Consider the following 17,036-nt stretch of genomic DNA (forward strand, 5'->3'; position numbering starts at 1 on the left):
TGACAGAGAGAGAGAGAGAGAGAGAGGGAGAGAGGGAGAGAGAGAGAGAGAGAGAGAGGGAGAGAGAGAGAGAGAGAGGGAGGGAGGGAGAGAGGGAGGGAGAGAGGGAGGGAGACACAGAGACAGAGAGAGACAGAGACACAGAGAGAGAGAGACAGAGACACAGAGCGAGAGAGACAGACAGACAGAGCGAGAGAGACAGACAGAGAGAGCGAGAGAGAGCGAGAGAGAGAGCGAGAGAGAGAGCGAGAGAGAGAGCGAGAGAGAGACAGAGACACAGAGCGAGAGAGACAGACAGAGAGAGAGAGACAGACAGACAGAGCGATAGAGAGACAAAGAGAAAGAGCGAGAGAGAGAGCGAGAGAGAGAGCGAGAGAGAGAGCGAGAGAGAGAGAGAGAGACAAAGAGAAAGAGAGAGGGAGAGAGAGAGGGAGAGAGGGAGGGAGAGAGGGAGGGAGAGAGGGAGGGAGAGAGGGAGGGAGAGAGGGAGGGAGAGAGGGAGGGAGAGAGGGAGGGAGGGGGGGGTAGAGAGAGGGAGGGGGGTAGAGAGAGGGAGGGGGGGGTAGAGAGAGGGAGGGGGGGGGTAGAGAGAGGGAGGGGGGGGGTAGAGAGAGGGAGGGGGGGGGTAGAGAGAGGGAGGGGGGGGTAGAGAGAGGGAGGGGGGGGTAGAGAGAGGGAGGGGGGGGTAGAGAGAGGGAGGGGGTGGTAGAGAGAGGGAGGGGGTGGGTAGAGAGAGGGAGGGGGTGGGTAGAGAGAGGGAGGGGGTGGGTAGAGAGAGGGAGGGGGTGGGTAGAGAGAGGGAGGGGTGGGTAGCGAGAGGGAGGGGGTGGGTAGCGAGAGGGAGGGGGTGGGTAGCGAGAGGGAGGGGGTGGGTAGCGAGAGGGAGGGGGGGTAGAGAGAGGGAGGGGGGGTAGAGAGAGGGAGGGGGGGTAGAGAGAGGGAGGGGGGGGTAGAGAGAGGGAGGGGGGGGTAGAGAGAGGGAGGGGGGGGGTAGAGAGAGGGAGGGGGGGTAGAGAGAGGGAGGGGGGGGTAGAGAGAGGGAGGGGGGGGTAGAGAGAGGGAGGGGGGGGTAGAGAGAGGGAGGGGGGGGTAGAGAGAGGGAGGGGGGGGTAGAGAGAGGGAGGGGGGTAGAGAGAGGGAGGGGGGGTAGAGAGAGGGAGGGGGGGTAGAGAGAGGGAGGGGGGTAGAGAGAGGGATGGGGGGTAGAGAGAGGGATGGGGGGTAGAGAGAGGGATGGGGGGTAGAGAGAGGGATGGGGGTAGAGAGAGGGATGGGGGGAGAGAGAGGGATGGGGGGAGAGGGAGGGGGGGATAGAGGGTGGGGGGGATAGAGGGTGGGGGGGATAGAGGGTGGGGGGGATAGAGGGTGGGGGATAGAGACAGAGAGACACGGAGTGAGACACGGAGTGAGACACGGAGTGAGACACGGAGTGAGACACGGAGTGAGACACACACAGACAGAGAGACAGATCACAACATCACAGAAACCAGCCAGCGAGAGGTTATTTAAAGAGATCCAGTCAAAACAAGGAAGAAGCCCTGCTGCTAATTCTGTATTTCAACTTGCTGCAGCAGAGAACTCAAAGTGAGCACTACCTCAAGTCTGAAGCCTGAACGACCAGAAATCTACAACACCTCAACAAGTTCAAGATGAGAAACACTCAGGCCTGCACTTTTCAAGGAGACTGTCCTCCTCGAAGATTCAACAGATTTACCGTGAACCAAAAACACCTACCTCACTTTAAACCAGTTATCCTTTTCCTCCCTATATATTCTTGTGTATGCGCATGTGAGTGAACGTGTGCGTGAGTAAGGTTGTGACCATTTTGGGAATTGTGTAAAATTAAAAAGTTATTTTTTGTGTAACTTATGAAAAAAACCTGTCATTTGTCTATTTATTTGAGCCTAAAAACCACTCAACGAGTAAGTCATTATTTTAAATAAAACGTGATTGTGGTCAGTTGGGAGGTGAACAGGGTGAACTATTTAGCACCGTAACATCTGGCTAAATCCAAACCTGGCTTCACATAATATGAGCATATAACCAGTGAACCCAGCTGAACATCAGAAGTGGAAATCCTTGATGATTCTCCCCTATCTTCCCATGTCCAGGTGTTTAACTATGTTTCAGTGTAGCACTCTCAGCTCTGAAGCAGAAGTTTGTGAGTTTGAGTCCCACTCCAGAAATGTGAGCCCATGATCTAGACTGACACTGCAATGCAGTACTGAGGGAGTGCTGCACTATTGGAGGTGCCATCTTTTGGACACAACATGAAACAGAAACCCCGTCTGCCCTCTCAGGTGGATGTAAAATATACCATGGCACTATTTTGAAGAGAAGCTGAATTCTCCCAGGTGTTCCAGCCAATATTTATCCCTCAACCATCACTGAAGCAGATTATCTGGTCATCACATTTCCATTTGTTGGATCTTGCTGTGGCCATACTGGCTGCCATATTTCAAACATTACAACAGTGACTACAATTCAAAAAGTACTTTATTGGGCTGTAAAGGACTTTGGTATGACCTGAGGTCATGAAAGACATTAAATAAATTCAAGTCTTTCTTGACAATGAAGTCAGCTATCGAACCCAAATATCAACTTGGCTAAGATCAACACATACTCGGGACAAATCTTAGGAACTTAATGGAACTCAAATGCTACATCCCAGGGTCCATCTACCCACTAAGACATTGGTGGCAGGAGGTGGGGGTACAGCTGGAATTACAAGTTTCAAATTTTACTGTCCAAAAATAATTATAATCTTTTGCACTTCAACTTCACGGTCATATTTCATGCCAAAAATCTGATCATATACACAAGTTGCCATTTTCCCCATATCTCCTAATAATGACTCCTGCAATCTATAAGTTAGAATGTAAAGATTTACATCTCAGGAAGGAGACAGTAACACTTTGCTTTAGCTCATGACAGTGTGCAGATGCACTGTCCTTTACCTGGGCAGTCAACTCACTCAACCATATCACTGGTCATTTTCACAGCAAAAACTGGGGAGGGAGAAGTGGGGAGGTGGTAGATAGTACCTTAAACATATAGACAGCATTATGCAATATACCAGATGGTCAGGGGATAAATTACAGACATCTATGTGTCAGTCCTTCATCAGGTTGGATCGAAAGTGCATGCTCATGATTTCACCTCTTGTGCACATATTGACTCCAACCCAACTTGGGACACATGCACATCTGTACCTGACCTGCAAACATCTGTTACTCCTTTGCGTTTTCAGAAACAGAGTTTGCTCTTCCAACATTGTCCATTCATTATCGTACACATCTTTCACAAATCACACATGCACCCTGATATCACAGTACTAACATCCACCCATTTATTGATGTGATGCCATTCCATGTTGGATCATCTGATCATTCATTTTGATGAAAAGCTCATCATCATGGCCCGCTATCCCTCATATCATACCACACCAACGTCCCCATACATCCACTGTTTTTCAGCCCCACTAACATGCTCATTTGTGTAGTCATTGCACCTTTACATAGAATTAACAGTTCAGAAACAGGCCATTCGGCCCAACTGATTCCTCCTCTCACTCTCCATCTAACCCTATCAGCATATCCTTTGTTCAACAGCTTCCATTTTATAACAACTGGGGCAAGTAGACTTAAGAGTGTATATAAAATACAAAGTAACTGGACAATGATCAGGAAGTATAATTGATTTGGGCTTTAAATGGACATGAATGGTTCTGAAGTCACACAGTCCAGGAGCACAATGTGACTCCTGTCATGCATCCATTATTCTTCAGTTACTCATGTCTGTTTTGAAGACTGTAAGTTAGGTTCATTACACAGAGGGCTGATAAGTTTGTTTTCAAACAAAAGCTAACCAAGTACTGCAATCTGGATATAAATACTAGATGTGGCCCCTCCCACTCCAGTCCTGTCAAAGATGTAACCCATTGTAATGGCATTCATCACCTGGGACAGCACAGCCCATAATACTGTGGTCCTGCTCTTTATGTTACAGTTAAAAACAAGTTTCTCCCTGTGTTGTACAGTACTGTCTGAGACACAGACTTGCACGTGCTCTACTGCAGATTTCAGTGGCATTGTGTCTTTTGTTTAACATGTGGTGTTTCAACATTCTCGACTTGAGCAGTGTAAGGTCAAAGCTGTGCTTCCATCACTCGTACTATGCACCCAAATCAGGGCAGTTAGTACGATAGATGCCAGTAAAATGATGCCCTTCACCACCAGTCTTCTGCTCCCCAATGATTGTTTCAGCCAAGTACTTCATAGTCTACTTTGTCTGATTCACAATGATCCCTATTCAGAACCCTAATGGACAATTCACAAAAAACAAGCTCATATAGGCAGCGCCCAGAAAATACCCTAGGTCATACAACACCCCACCCCCTCTCAATGTCTCATAGGAAACCTTTCATGGAGCATTTGTTAAACCTGCCAAGTTAAATCCTTCTTTCTCATGTCAATGAATTCAAAAGGCAGTCAGTACATCAGATTCACCGGCCCAGAGTGGCAAATGGAGATCAATTTCTGTGACAGTTACTATTCATCATACTGTTGGAACACCACAAATTAACTAACTAGATATCTGTGTACATAAAACAAAAAAAAGGACAATAATCTTAGAAGTTCTATAATTTTTAAAGCGATATGTTATCCTGTACAATGATATCATTTGTAATTAATAGTTAAACTCATGATAGTAAATGTCAGAAAATATGGCTAACATTAAAATGTTTCAGATACAATGATTTCAAAATCACATTACAGGTGCAGAAAAGCAATTTTCTACATCATCTTTCACTGTTCCATACCTGGGCTAAATAACATTTCGCTTCTTAGGCTATTTTTTTTTTTATCTTAACACATTCTTCGGATTTTGCATTCCTTTGGTGTCTAGTTGACAGCAAAAATAATGGTTTTCCTCTCCATCTCCCCCTCTCAACAGTCATCTGGAAAATATCCCCTCCCCTTTCATCCTCACAATGGTTAGAAAGCAGAACTGGCCAGTTTCAATTTGCCTCCTTCTCTCTCTCTCTCTCTCTCTCTCTGTTAGGTGTCCTAGCTTCCTGAACAGATGTCCAGGAGAGCTCCTTCCTCTTGCCCTGCTAAAGAGGCCCTAGTCTCAACTGGCTGTCCTATGCACAGACAGCAGCACCAGCAACCAGAGAGAGAGAGGGAGAGGGGGGGGGGGGGGGGGGGGAACACGCTCACTTCCTTGATCATCTTTTAAAAAACTAAGCTTAACTTGCAATTACCCATCAGATAGGAACTTGCTTGGCTGGATAAAGCCCTACTCCAGAGATCATGCTACACCCTCCCCCCGCCACACACACACACACACACACACACACACAGAAAAGTGGCCTGAGCCCACATCAAACACTTTTTTTTCCCGCTTGCTCTTTACTCCCCAAAGCTCTCCAGCACAAGGGAGGGACTTAACCAAGGAAAACATCGTACCCGATTCCTGTCTGTCCCTTTCCGTGCCAACAAAAAACGAGTCAGGAATCCAGCGTGAATTATACAGATCTCCACACATCCAGCGGCTGCAAAAAGGGAAAGAAAAAGAACGTCTCCTTAACTGGTTTCTCTAAATACGACCCCCATTGTTTCATGAGTGAGAGCCAGTGGCAGCCCCATTCACTGGGAGCAACGGCTCCTTCACCCGGCAGAAGAGACAAAAAAGGTGCGAAATCCCAAGAAATTGACATGAAACTTACTTACGGAATGAAAGAGCCCGGAATGAGAAATCCCTTGCGGAGGCCTCGGTATTTCTCTGCTTCGTGTGTCCCCAATTTAAAAAACAGGGAGAGAGAAAGGACCGACTTAATGTTAGTGCGTGAGTAAGTGAATCAACTAGCATACAGCGGAGCAAGTTGAAGTGTCAAATTACATTGGCTAGTCTATTACCAAAGGGCCATGCTTGGTGGCTGCTAACAAAATCTGTCCCAGATCTCCAGCACACCGCCAGGCGCTGGGAAGAGGAGTTACTCCTGGATATTTCCCACCCCCTTCTCTCCTTTAGTCACCAGCCAGGGTTACACAATCAATTTGAAGAGCTGCAGAGCCTCAACCTGCTTTCCAGGACCGGCCATCGAGAATTAAAACCCGATTGGAAAATCAAGGGTACAAAATGGATTGCACGCAGGAAGATCAAAAATCCCGACAGAATGCAATTTAGCAACATGGAACACGGAACTATTACAACAGAAATAACGAATGCTGTAAAAGAACACTTTGCAATGGTATATATTCACAAGGGGCCGGGGGGGGGGGGGGGGGGGGCTTTTGAAATATTGGTAAAATCTTCCAGAATGTATCTTTTTTTTTAAGGGTTTTTGAAGCAGGGCATTTTTATCGGAATGAATAAGGAGTGGACGGGCGTGTGTTTAAGGTGGTTCTTGTACCTAGAATACTGTGAGCAGCTCCACCGTGACTCTGATCCGCCTTTTGCAAGCTGCTTTTTCTCTCAAATGGAAAGCGTCTGAATAACAAAGACATGTTTGAGAGCAGGACTGGCTGTATGACGTCAAGGAACAATGACGGTGCCAGCAATAAAAGCTACTGCTCAGAGTTGCTGCTGTCCTTAAAGAAGGTCCCTCTCATTCCCAGGGCTCACTTGCAGCCAGACCTCACACCCGGTCTCTGAAGGGCAATTATGACCAACTGCGAACAAAAACATATAACCTGTATTCCTTTTGTTTTTAAAATTGGCAAAGAGCATGTTGAAATTTGGGCTCCCAATCACACTGTTGACGTCCCCATGCAATTGCCACAGACCCTATCCAGGTGCACTTGCACTGCACAGTCCCCGAAACACTGAAGGGCAAATATTTACAAACCCCTCCCATTCATGCCGGTTGCAATATACATTTCATTTTTTTAATAATGGATGTATCTGTCACTTGATACTTGGACTCATTTACAGTCTGACAGGCGACATTCCATACTCCATACAGATTGAAGGACAGCCCTACTCCTGTAAAGTACATCAACTTGAACGCCATTCAGTGTGTGTAAAGTACTTTTAAAATTTAATAACCTACAGAACTGTCATTGTTGGCACTCTCAGGCTTTGAACTCAATAAAACTTATCATGCACTCCAAAGAAAAAAGGTCAAGGACAAGTGCAGAGATACATACCATATATACACATCTTGCTGGGGTTTTTTTCTAATCTGGATAATAGCCTCTGTACAAGGCCAGATGATCTCCGCTTGTGCCTAGTAAGATCACTTGCCCATACAAGGTTGTCTTAAAGCGACAGGCCAGTTAAACGCAGCTTAACTGTATTAGCAAAAAGTGACAACTGCACTGTAAGACTACCTGTGAGCAATGCCACCGGAGCTCAGTTAGTGTGTATGTGTGCGCAAGTGTACCATTCATATAAAACTTTGGTCTTCAGTTAATAACGCTGAAAAATCAGAAATTGATTATTTATGTCTGCAGGGGTGGGATTTTGTTAAAAATACAAAAGGAGCATTTTCTTTAACCCGAACTAAGACCAATTCCACTGGACACTCAAATCAGGTAAAAGTGATGCAAGGAATGTCCCCTTCCAAAGGTCTGCTCTAATCTGTTCTTCTTGACACTCAGGGATGTTTTAAAGGATAAATTGGACAGTGAGACCCCATTTACACCCCATGCAATTGAGTGACAGAGCATCATTACTGTCTGTGATGTTTCAAAGATTACAATATTGCAAAATTTGACGGGCAGCCTTAAATAATTTGTTCAGCATATTCGCTGGAGGAAACGTGTTAAATTCTAGTCATTGCATATGATTCCACTGCTCTGATTTTAAAAGAGGCCAATTTCTTTCCGTTTTACGGATATAGTTTATAAATCGAGATACTTTAGCCTGATTCGAAAGTACATTTTTTTTTTCCAGGACCGTTTTACACTTTGTTGAGGCTCCAGGAGAAGTGGAGTTTTGTACTGATGTGCTGCCATTTGTGAAGGCAGTCAGCTTTTGTAGTTGAGTGAAAGCCTGATTGGTAAGTCACAATTTCCCAGAGAGTGTGCGGGACAGAGCCACACAGGCAGCTAATGTTCCAGGGTCGGGGTGTTTACCGAGACGAGGCCAAACTTAAACATTTGCAGTTTTCATTTTTAAAAGTCCCTCTGTTTAGATTGTAACGCAGCAGTAGATCTGTATCAACATCACTCTCACGGTGATCCCACTACGGAAACAAACAGCAGCAATAGTGTAAGAGCGGGTCTTGCAGTACCAATCTGGAGAGGGCATGTTTACATGTTATCTGAAGGGCCCTGCCTTTGATTTTCAGTTTTTTTGGCTTTAGCCACACAACAGCGCACCACTAAAGTTTCAAACAGTCTGACTCTGTCTGCCTGACATTTTTCGTGATGAATCTGATCTGAGGAGTGCCTCAGAAGCACAGTCTAGTCCTGGATTGTATATATACATACAGTTCATAATTTTCCCATCGTGGATTCATTGCCAGTATTCAGCGTATAAAGGAGAGGGAGCGTCGGAATCGTTTATACACCTTCTCAGCCATAGCACTTGTGGGAAACACGGCGAAACGGATGTTTTTCTCCCAGTTTTGGCTGCAGCAAGCGGCCAGAGAGGGAGAGAGAGAAAAAAACAAGGGGGGAAATTAATAAATATAGTGAGCTGACGCTGCATTAATTGACTGGAAGCCACACATGCAGGAGCATGATGATGTCTGGGCTCACTTGGGGATTGAAAGGAGGAAGCAATGTTGAGACATTGTTCCTTGTTTGCAGAGAGTGAAGGGTTGAAGGCGCAGGGTGAGGGGCGGAAAAGCGAGCTGGGTGGGGATGACTGCGAGAACCGCATGCTAATCCCCTCACAGAAGGAAGATGCAATCAAACTGTTCACAGAGGGGAAGTGCGTGCGTAGAGCCAACCATTCCCCCTGGGCGAGAGAAATAAAGGGAATCAATAGATGCAAACACAAGGAGCCTAAAGCCTTGCAGTTCAGTGCAGCTTTTTCAGACAGCAGCCTCCCTCTGAGCTCAGCAACTATTAACACGCGATCAGGGTGTTTGAGAGCGGGGAATGTGCACGGGATCTGAATTCAACGATGTAAAATTAGCGAAAGGATGTGAGGGTAGCAGCAGAGTGGGAGAGTGTGGTCTGTGGGCTTGGGGTGAGGGGGACAAGTGTCCGATTACAGACAGAGAGATTCCTCCAACAAGCACAATGATAAACGAGAGGGAGAGATCTCACCGACAGCCCATAAAATTACTGATCGAGCGAGAAGAAAATACTCTGCCGAGCTCCTTCTCGCTAAGTTTGCACATTCTAGTTCGGAAAGCCAAATAACGTGAGTAAGTTCGGTGAGACGAGCCATTCCCAAAGGTTTACTGCTTTAATTGTTCGGGTGCGGAGCACGTTTCCAAGCTGAAAACCTGGCGTTGTTGCAGCAGCATCCTGAAATCTCACTGAAGATCAATCCATTCACATTGTTGCAAACTTAAAACCAGTTCAATCAGAAGGCTGGGGTTATCTGATCTGATTTCCAGGCAGGCTTGACTGCACTGAAACACACACAACTTCCAGCTTGAGAACAGCGGTGGTTGTGTTCAGCTCCTGGGAGTTTGCTTGCAGTACTAGTACCTGAGTCCCAGGTAAATCTTCATCGAAATATAGACTCAAAGCTACCAGTGTTTTGATGCCAAACACTACATACCTTTGATGGGAACGTTTCAGTAGGAGATTCACATAATTTATTTAAACATAGTAAATATGGGGTCTTGATCTAAACATTTCACTCTGCACATAACCCAGTGACAAAAGGATAAACATTAAAGGTGTATGAAGTCAGGAGACATGACTTCGTCTGTTTAATTTTGGCTAAAATATACTCCTAACAGAGGACAGCGAATAGTGCCATATTCAGCAGCCCCACATTCATTTCCCTTCTTCAGTTTGCTTTTGTTTAAACCCTGATCTGGAATTAATATCTATTATTATGCATTTGATAAGGTTGCCGACCTAACACACGTCTGTCACAACCTAGCCCACCTACTCCCAGACATCACCCTTCAATATGTCACATTATTCCTTCTCTAAAATGCACTTTAAAATAAAGCCAGTCACTTAATGCTGGGTCCTTCTGGCCTGGATCCGGAACCGAGAAACAAATCTGCAAAGTCCGCTCGTCAAACAGGAGTGAAACTGATTGAGCCCAGGCTGTATTTACTCAGCAATTGTACTCCCTGGCTTTAAAGGGACACGGCACAACTTTATACTGGTAACACACTCGCCTGTTTCTCAGTGTATAACTCAGTTCACCAGCAGCAATGACATGGGATGCAAAAACAAGAAATGCTGGAATCACTCAGCAGGTCTGGCAGCATCTGTGGAAAGAGAAGCAGAGTTAACGTTTCGGGTCAGTGACCCTTCTTCAGAACTGTAAAACAGAAAATGCTGGAATTACACAAGAAGACCCAAAAGAGAAAAGATTAATTAGCATTGGGGATGTAGACCCTTTTGGGAGAAAGTGAGCTGGGACAAAACGTTTCTAGCCAAAATATAAACCCACAAGTCAGTCTGGAGCAAGAAAAGACCAGTTAGTCAATGGATTCAACCTCACTCAGATTTAAAGAAAAAGCATCAAATCTCCCCACTAAGCGGTTGTCACGCCAACCTGCTTTGTTGAATGATAATTTTTTTTAATCCACTGACTGGAGACCTGAATTAATATTTTTGAAAGGAATTTAAAAAGGAACAGATAAAAGATGACTTTGCTAGCAGCTTACGATGGCCACCTAATCTGCAATACTGTATCCTGCATTGCAAGGCCTGTGAGGGAGACAAAATGTCTGCTCATCCCAGCAAGAACCAAGACGCAGGAAGTTTAAGGGAACTGCCTGTTCTTTTTAGCAAGAAGTACACTGCTAACTACCATGCTTGAATCACTGGGTGACTGTCATGTGACAAGCTACTCCGCCACCTCCCCCCCCCTCACCTGATCTGTGGTTTTAATCTGGTGTTTTGCTGCAGCAGGTTGAGAAGCATCTGTATTCTGACACATGCAGACCCAAGTGGTGGTCCCTCCTCTCTCTCTCTCTCCATTCCAGCTTTCAAGTTGCGAACCCTGCCTGCTGACTGACCACCTCTGCATACTCTGGCTACAATCACAAACCTCTTTGGAGGAAATCATCCACATCACTGTCTCCAAGAGACCCACCAAATCTATCTCCTCAAACTATAAGTCTCAAGACCACCAAATTCAGCTAGAAGCCAGCCGAATCACCAAACCCCACAGACTGTATACCCCTTTTCTCTATGGACTGCAGCTCAGCCAATCTACCCTTCCCTACTCTGTAACCTATTTGTATCTCTGAACCTCAAGTGTGTGTGTGAATAATGGAGCGTAGTTTATTATTTTAATACTGAATTGGCCAGTACATCCACTTTAAAAAAGAATTAAACCTGTTGTGGTCAAATGGGGAGAGGGAAAAGAGGGAAGCTCTTTAACCCCTCCTCACCTGACCGTAACAGGGTCAATCCCTAGTCTCCCATGTAACAGGTTGGCACACGTCCCCCTGTACTGACCACGAAGCATGGATCACTAACCTAGTTTTGTTCTTTCAAGATGTTCTTGAACTTGCTTTGAATTTCAAGCATTTTCATTTTTTTTCTTCTTTTATCTCAACATATATGGACTTGGACTGTTCCTTAAAAAACATCAAGGCAGGCCATAAGACGTGGCTATTCCAATGATATCCTGGTTGGGTTGACCTCCCATTGTCCACCCTACATAAACATGAGCTCATCTAAAACTCTGCTGCCTGTATCCTAACTCACACAAAATCCTGTTCACCCATCACCCCCGTGCTTGCTGACCTACATTAACTCAGATAGCAGTTTTCTATTTTCTGTAAATGCTGCCCAGTGACAGAAAAAAGTGGCTTCATACCAGTTGAAACCGAGTTAACAATCGCTCTTATGGCATTAACTTCAAACTTAGCATTATAAGTCTTGTTTTCACAACCCATATGGATACACTGGGTTGCCCTGTGCCATCAACAAACTCAACTTTAAAAGTGCCCCTCTCTCTTTTTAAAAAGTTGTATAACATGTCAGCCATGAGTCAGAAGGTTGTGGGTTTAACTCCCACACCAGGTCCTGAGCACACAAATCTAGGCTAACATTCCACTGTAGTACTAAGGGAGTGCTGCATTGTTGGAGGTATTATCTTGTGGATGAGACATTAAACCAAGGCCCTGTCTGCCCTCTCAGGTGGATATAAAAGATCCCATTGCATTATTCCAAAGAAGAGCATGGGAGTTATCCCTGGTGTCCTGGTCAATATTTATCCCTCAATCAACATCACAGATTATATGGTCATTATTACATTACTATTTGTGGGAGCTTGCTGTGTGCAAATTGGCTGCCGCAGTTCCTACATTACAACAGTGACTACACTTCAAAAATATTTAATTGGCTGTAAGTACTTTGGGATGTACTGAGGTCATGAAAATTGTTATATAAATGTCAGTCTTTTTATAAAACAATTTATTCATAAAATAACAATTCAACATAACAAAAGGAAACTTATGAAACAAAATTATAATATTGTTTCTGGTGTCCACAACACCGACAGTCGGGTGTTCTACATGGGTTATTGATTTCAGATTTTTTTCCCCCCCATTTTCCATTGCTACCTAATGCAGCTTCTTGAAGCCAGGTTTTAGAATGGGTTTTAAGGCTTGTGTTGATGTTAGGTGGCCTTGCTCTCTCTTGTTCTACAGGTGGTCCTAGGTTTTACTAATCAGCCATTGCTCCAGGCAATTGCCTCTGCCCTGTAGCTGAAAACAAATTCATATGTGACTCTACAGTGAGCAGTTGTCATCTGGAATGTGCTGCCTGAAAGGGTGGTGGAAACAGATTCAAGAGTAACTAAATAAATCAGTGAAAGGGAGGACATTTGCAGGGCTATGGGGAAAGAGCAGAGGAGGGTTGGATGAATTGGATAGCTCTTTCAAAGGGCCAGCACAGACCTGATGGGCTGACTGGTCTCCTTCTGTGCTGTATGATTCTACGATTCAAATTAATTCATCATTCTTCCAGATATAGAAGGATCACACTTTTTTTTAAAAAAGACACCTGGAGTACTGTGTGCAGATTTGGTTTCCATATCTGAGGAAGGAGATACTTGTCTTGGTGGCGGTACAGCGAAGCTTCACTAGATTAGTTCCTGGGATGAGACGCTGAGTAAATCAGGCCTATACTCTCTGGAGTTTAGAATAATGAGAAGTGATCTCATTGAAACATACACGATTCTGAAGGGGCTTGATAGGGTAGACACTGAGATGTTGTTTCTCCTGGGGGATGTGGAACAAAGGGATCACAGTCTCAGGATAAGGGGCTGATCATTTAGGACTGAGATGAGGAGAAATTTCTTCACTCAGAGGGTTGTGAATCTTTGGAATTCTCTACCCCAGAGGGTTGTGGATAGTCCGTCATCGAGAATGTTCAAGGCTGAGATAGATTTTTGATGCCTCAGGGAATCTAGGGAAATGGGGAGCAGGCGAGTGAGTGGAGTTGAGGCAGATGATAGCCCTGATCATCTTGAATGGCGGAGCAGGCTCAAGCTTCTGTGTATTCTATTCCTGCTCCTATTTCGTATGGTCTTATGACCTTGCAGTGACTCCAGGGATCTGTTGGTTGGAAGTAGCCAGCTTTCGGGTTTTACCAATCAACCAACAGTCACCACATTCTTAGAAGTCCAGTGGGAACTTTTAACAGTTTTATTTAAATAAAAGCACGACACATAAATAAAATGGAGATCACCTTTTGCACAAGATTATACACTGTGGAAAGTTGGAATTTAAAATAGTTTACCTTTGAGGACTAAACTGAAGCCGTATTTTGTTAAACTATAGTGTATTTACATCTCCATCAGATGCAGTGGTCGTGGTGTGAATGGCTCGGTTTTCAGCAACTGTAAATGATCAGTCTTGTATAGGCAATGCCACTTGCTGCCGGCTTGCAGTTAGTTACTTAGTCATGATCGATGGGGAGGCAGCGGCTTATTAATAGCGGGTTGGATGAAATGGGCAGGGTTCGGCAACAAGTGGGGCAGTTCGCTTTTCTGGGGGGAGGGAGAGTGAGAAAGATGCAACCAGCTAGAAAAAATAGTAAGGCTTGCGTTGAGATAATTGTTGATCAGAAATTAAGATTAAACTGCTCTCCCAACCCCCGAACTGGCTTCCACTTTGCTTCTGTTTCCAAGCGAGGAAAGAGATAAAAACAAGAAATGCTGGAATCACTCAGCAGGTCTGGCAGCATCTGTGAAAAGAGAAGCAGAGTTAACGTTTCGGGTCAGTGACCCTTCTTCGGAACTGACAAATATTAGAAAAGTCACAGGTTATAAGCAAGTGAGGTGGGGGTGGGGCAAGAGATAACAAAGGAGGTCTAGATTGGACCAGGCCACATAGCTGACCAAAAGGTCACGGAGCAAAGACAAACAATATGTTAATGGTGTGTTGAAAGACAAAGCATTAGTACAGATTAGGTGTGAATACACTGAATATTGAACAGCAGCAAGTGCAAACCTGAAAAAAAACCTGAAAAAAACAGTGGGTAAGCAAACTGAACAGACTAAGATGAAATGAAATAAATGCAAAAAAAAATTGTAAACAATGTAAAAAAAGAATGTTAAAAAAAAGGAAGAAAAAATGACTAAAAATGAAAGTAAAATGGGGGCTGTCATGCTCTGAAATTATTGAACTCAATGTTCAGTCCGGCAGGCTGTAGTGTGCCTAATCGGTAAATGAGATGCTGTTCCTCGAGCTTGCGTTGATGTTCACTGGAACACTGCAGCAATCCCAGGACAGAGATGTGAGCATGAGAGCAGGGGGGAGTGTTGAAATGGCAAGCAACCGGAAGCTCAGGGTCCTGCTTGCGGACTGAGCGGAGATGTTCTGCAAAGCGGTCACCCAGTCTGCGCTTGGTCTCCCCAATGTAGAGGAGACCACACTGTGAGCAGCGAATACAGTATACTACATTGAAAGAAGTACAAGGAAAGAGATTGTTGCTATTTACAGATGGGCACTGAGGTTAAAGTGGACCCACTCTTGGAAGCACTGTTCTGTCGCCTAGAACTGCTTCCAGTTGCACCTCCCTGAGTTCTTTCAGATGCCATGATGGAAACCAACGCACAAACCTATTTTTATAGCTCCTTTTGAATTTGCTCAATGCCACATCTGCCTCAGCAATGTGACAACGAGATACTTGTAAATAATCTGTAAATAGTTTGTCTGAGAGTGGGAGGCATTTGTCTCTTGACATATACTTTTTGACCACAGTGTGAACTCAAATCTCTGCGAGCATTTGCAACAACCAGGAGATGGTGCAGGAGCGGAAAGAAGATTTTGGTTTTCAGCCTTTCTGATTTTGCCAGAATATCTTCCCAATGCCCCTCGGTCGTAGATTTAAGTTACAGAGAAAGACTGCAATTCCACACATAACACCACAGTTTTTTTCTTTAAAAAACTAAGTTGGTGAAATCTTTTCCTTAAGTGATGGGAAAGAGAATTAAACACAATGACCATAAAGAAATACATTACGTGGAAATCAAAACCTGGAAAAGGGAGAATCCAAAGTAACAATATCCTGTTAAATTGCATAATATACTTAAAGAGATGTTGACAAAACTCAAATACTTTGCTTGTGGACTGTGTCAGTGAAGGTGCTTTTATTTTGCACTAACACTATCCCAAGCATGTGCTGTGTGTAAAAATTGCTTAAAGTCGCTAAAGACCCGTGGCCTTGCCTATCTACCAAAAACGGTTATGTCTGGCAGCCAAACTTAGTGGGTCCCAGCCGTTTATAACTTTGGGAATCTGGTAGCAATAGCCCAGATCTTGTGCAATATAACTCAGAACCCTTCCCCAGGTGGAGAACCTCCCTGCCTGGTTATACAGTCCACCCAAACTGCATGGCGGAAATGGCCTTTTTGCCAAGTTATACTACCTTCCAGCACCTTCTCCTTTGACCACCACAACTCTTCGTACCCCATGTTTTTCATTGAAAATCATTGTCCGTTACTACCCTCCCAAGCCCCATGCTAACTTCCTCACTAAGATGTCCTACCTATTCTCCCTCTTTAACATTTGGACCAAAGAACTCTCATTTTCAGTAAAATCAATCCATTCCTAAACTCCCCAAACTCTCAATGTATTCCTAAACTCCCCTGCCTCCTCTACTCCAACTTCTCTTCCCTTTTAACATAAGAACATAAGAAATAGAAGCAGGAGTAGGCCATTCGGCCCCTCAAGCCTGCCCCGCCATTCAATAAGATCATGGCTGATCTGCCCCAGACCTCAACTCCCCTTTTGTGCCAGCTCCTCATAGCCCTCAACTCCCCGATATTTCAAAAATCAATCTACCCCCTCTTTAAATACTTTCAGTGATCTAGCCTCCATAACTCTCTGCAGTAGAGAATTCCAGACATTCACTACCCTCTGAGAGAAGAAATTCCTTCACATCTTAGTTTTAAATGAGTGTTCCCTTATTTTGTAATTATGTCCCCTGGTTTGAGATTCCCCCACTAGTGGAAACATCTTCTCAACATCTACCCTGTCAAGCCCCCTCAGAATCTTGTACGTTTCAATAAGATCACCCCTCATTCTTCTGAACTCTAATGAATAAAGGCCTAACCTGTTAGCCGTTCTTGATAAGTCAACCCCTTCATCCCAGGAATCAGCCTAGTGAATCTCTTTTGAACTGCCTCCAATGCTAGTATATCCTTTCTTAAATATGGGGACCAAAACTGTACACAGTGATCCAGGTGCATCCTCACCGACACCCTGTACAGTTGTAACATGACTTCCCTATTTTTAAACTCCAACCCTCTAGCAATAAAAGCCAAAATTCCATTTGCCTTCTTAATTACTTGCTGCACCTGCATGCTAACTTTTTGTGTTTCATGCACAAGAACACCCAGATCCCTCTGTGCTGCACTTTTTTTGAAGTCTCTCTCCATTTAAATAATAGTCTGCCTTTTGATTCTTCCTGCTAAAC

At 44.6% G+C, this 17,036-nt stretch overlaps 1 protein-coding gene across 13 annotated transcripts in view; it reads right to left on the minus strand.

Moving 5' to 3' along the window:
- zmiz1a (zinc finger, MIZ-type containing 1a) overlaps positions 1 to 6,030 on the minus strand; it is a 388,755-nt gene extending 382,725 nt beyond the window's left edge. For 4 of the 13 annotated variants that reach the window (XM_068020546.1, XM_068020544.1, XM_068020541.1 and 1 more), the window contains exons 1-2: positions 5,736 to 6,025; positions 5,472 to 5,557 (exon numbers count right to left, since the gene is read on the minus strand). The gene's annotated coding sequence lies outside the window, so the exon portion shown is untranslated. Of the gene's footprint in view, positions 1 to 5,471; positions 5,558 to 5,731 lie in introns of all 13 variants that reach the window. The other 9 variants (XM_068020547.1, XM_068020550.1, XM_068020553.1 and 6 more) reach the window with 7 other exon arrangements.
- Positions 6,031 to 17,036: the final 11,006 nt, after the last annotated feature.

Source organism: Heterodontus francisci, chromosome 42 (assembly GCF_036365525.1).
Source record: "Heterodontus francisci isolate sHetFra1 chromosome 42, sHetFra1.hap1, whole genome shotgun sequence".
Lineage (NCBI taxonomy): Eukaryota > Metazoa > Chordata > Chondrichthyes > Heterodontiformes > Heterodontidae > Heterodontus > Heterodontus francisci.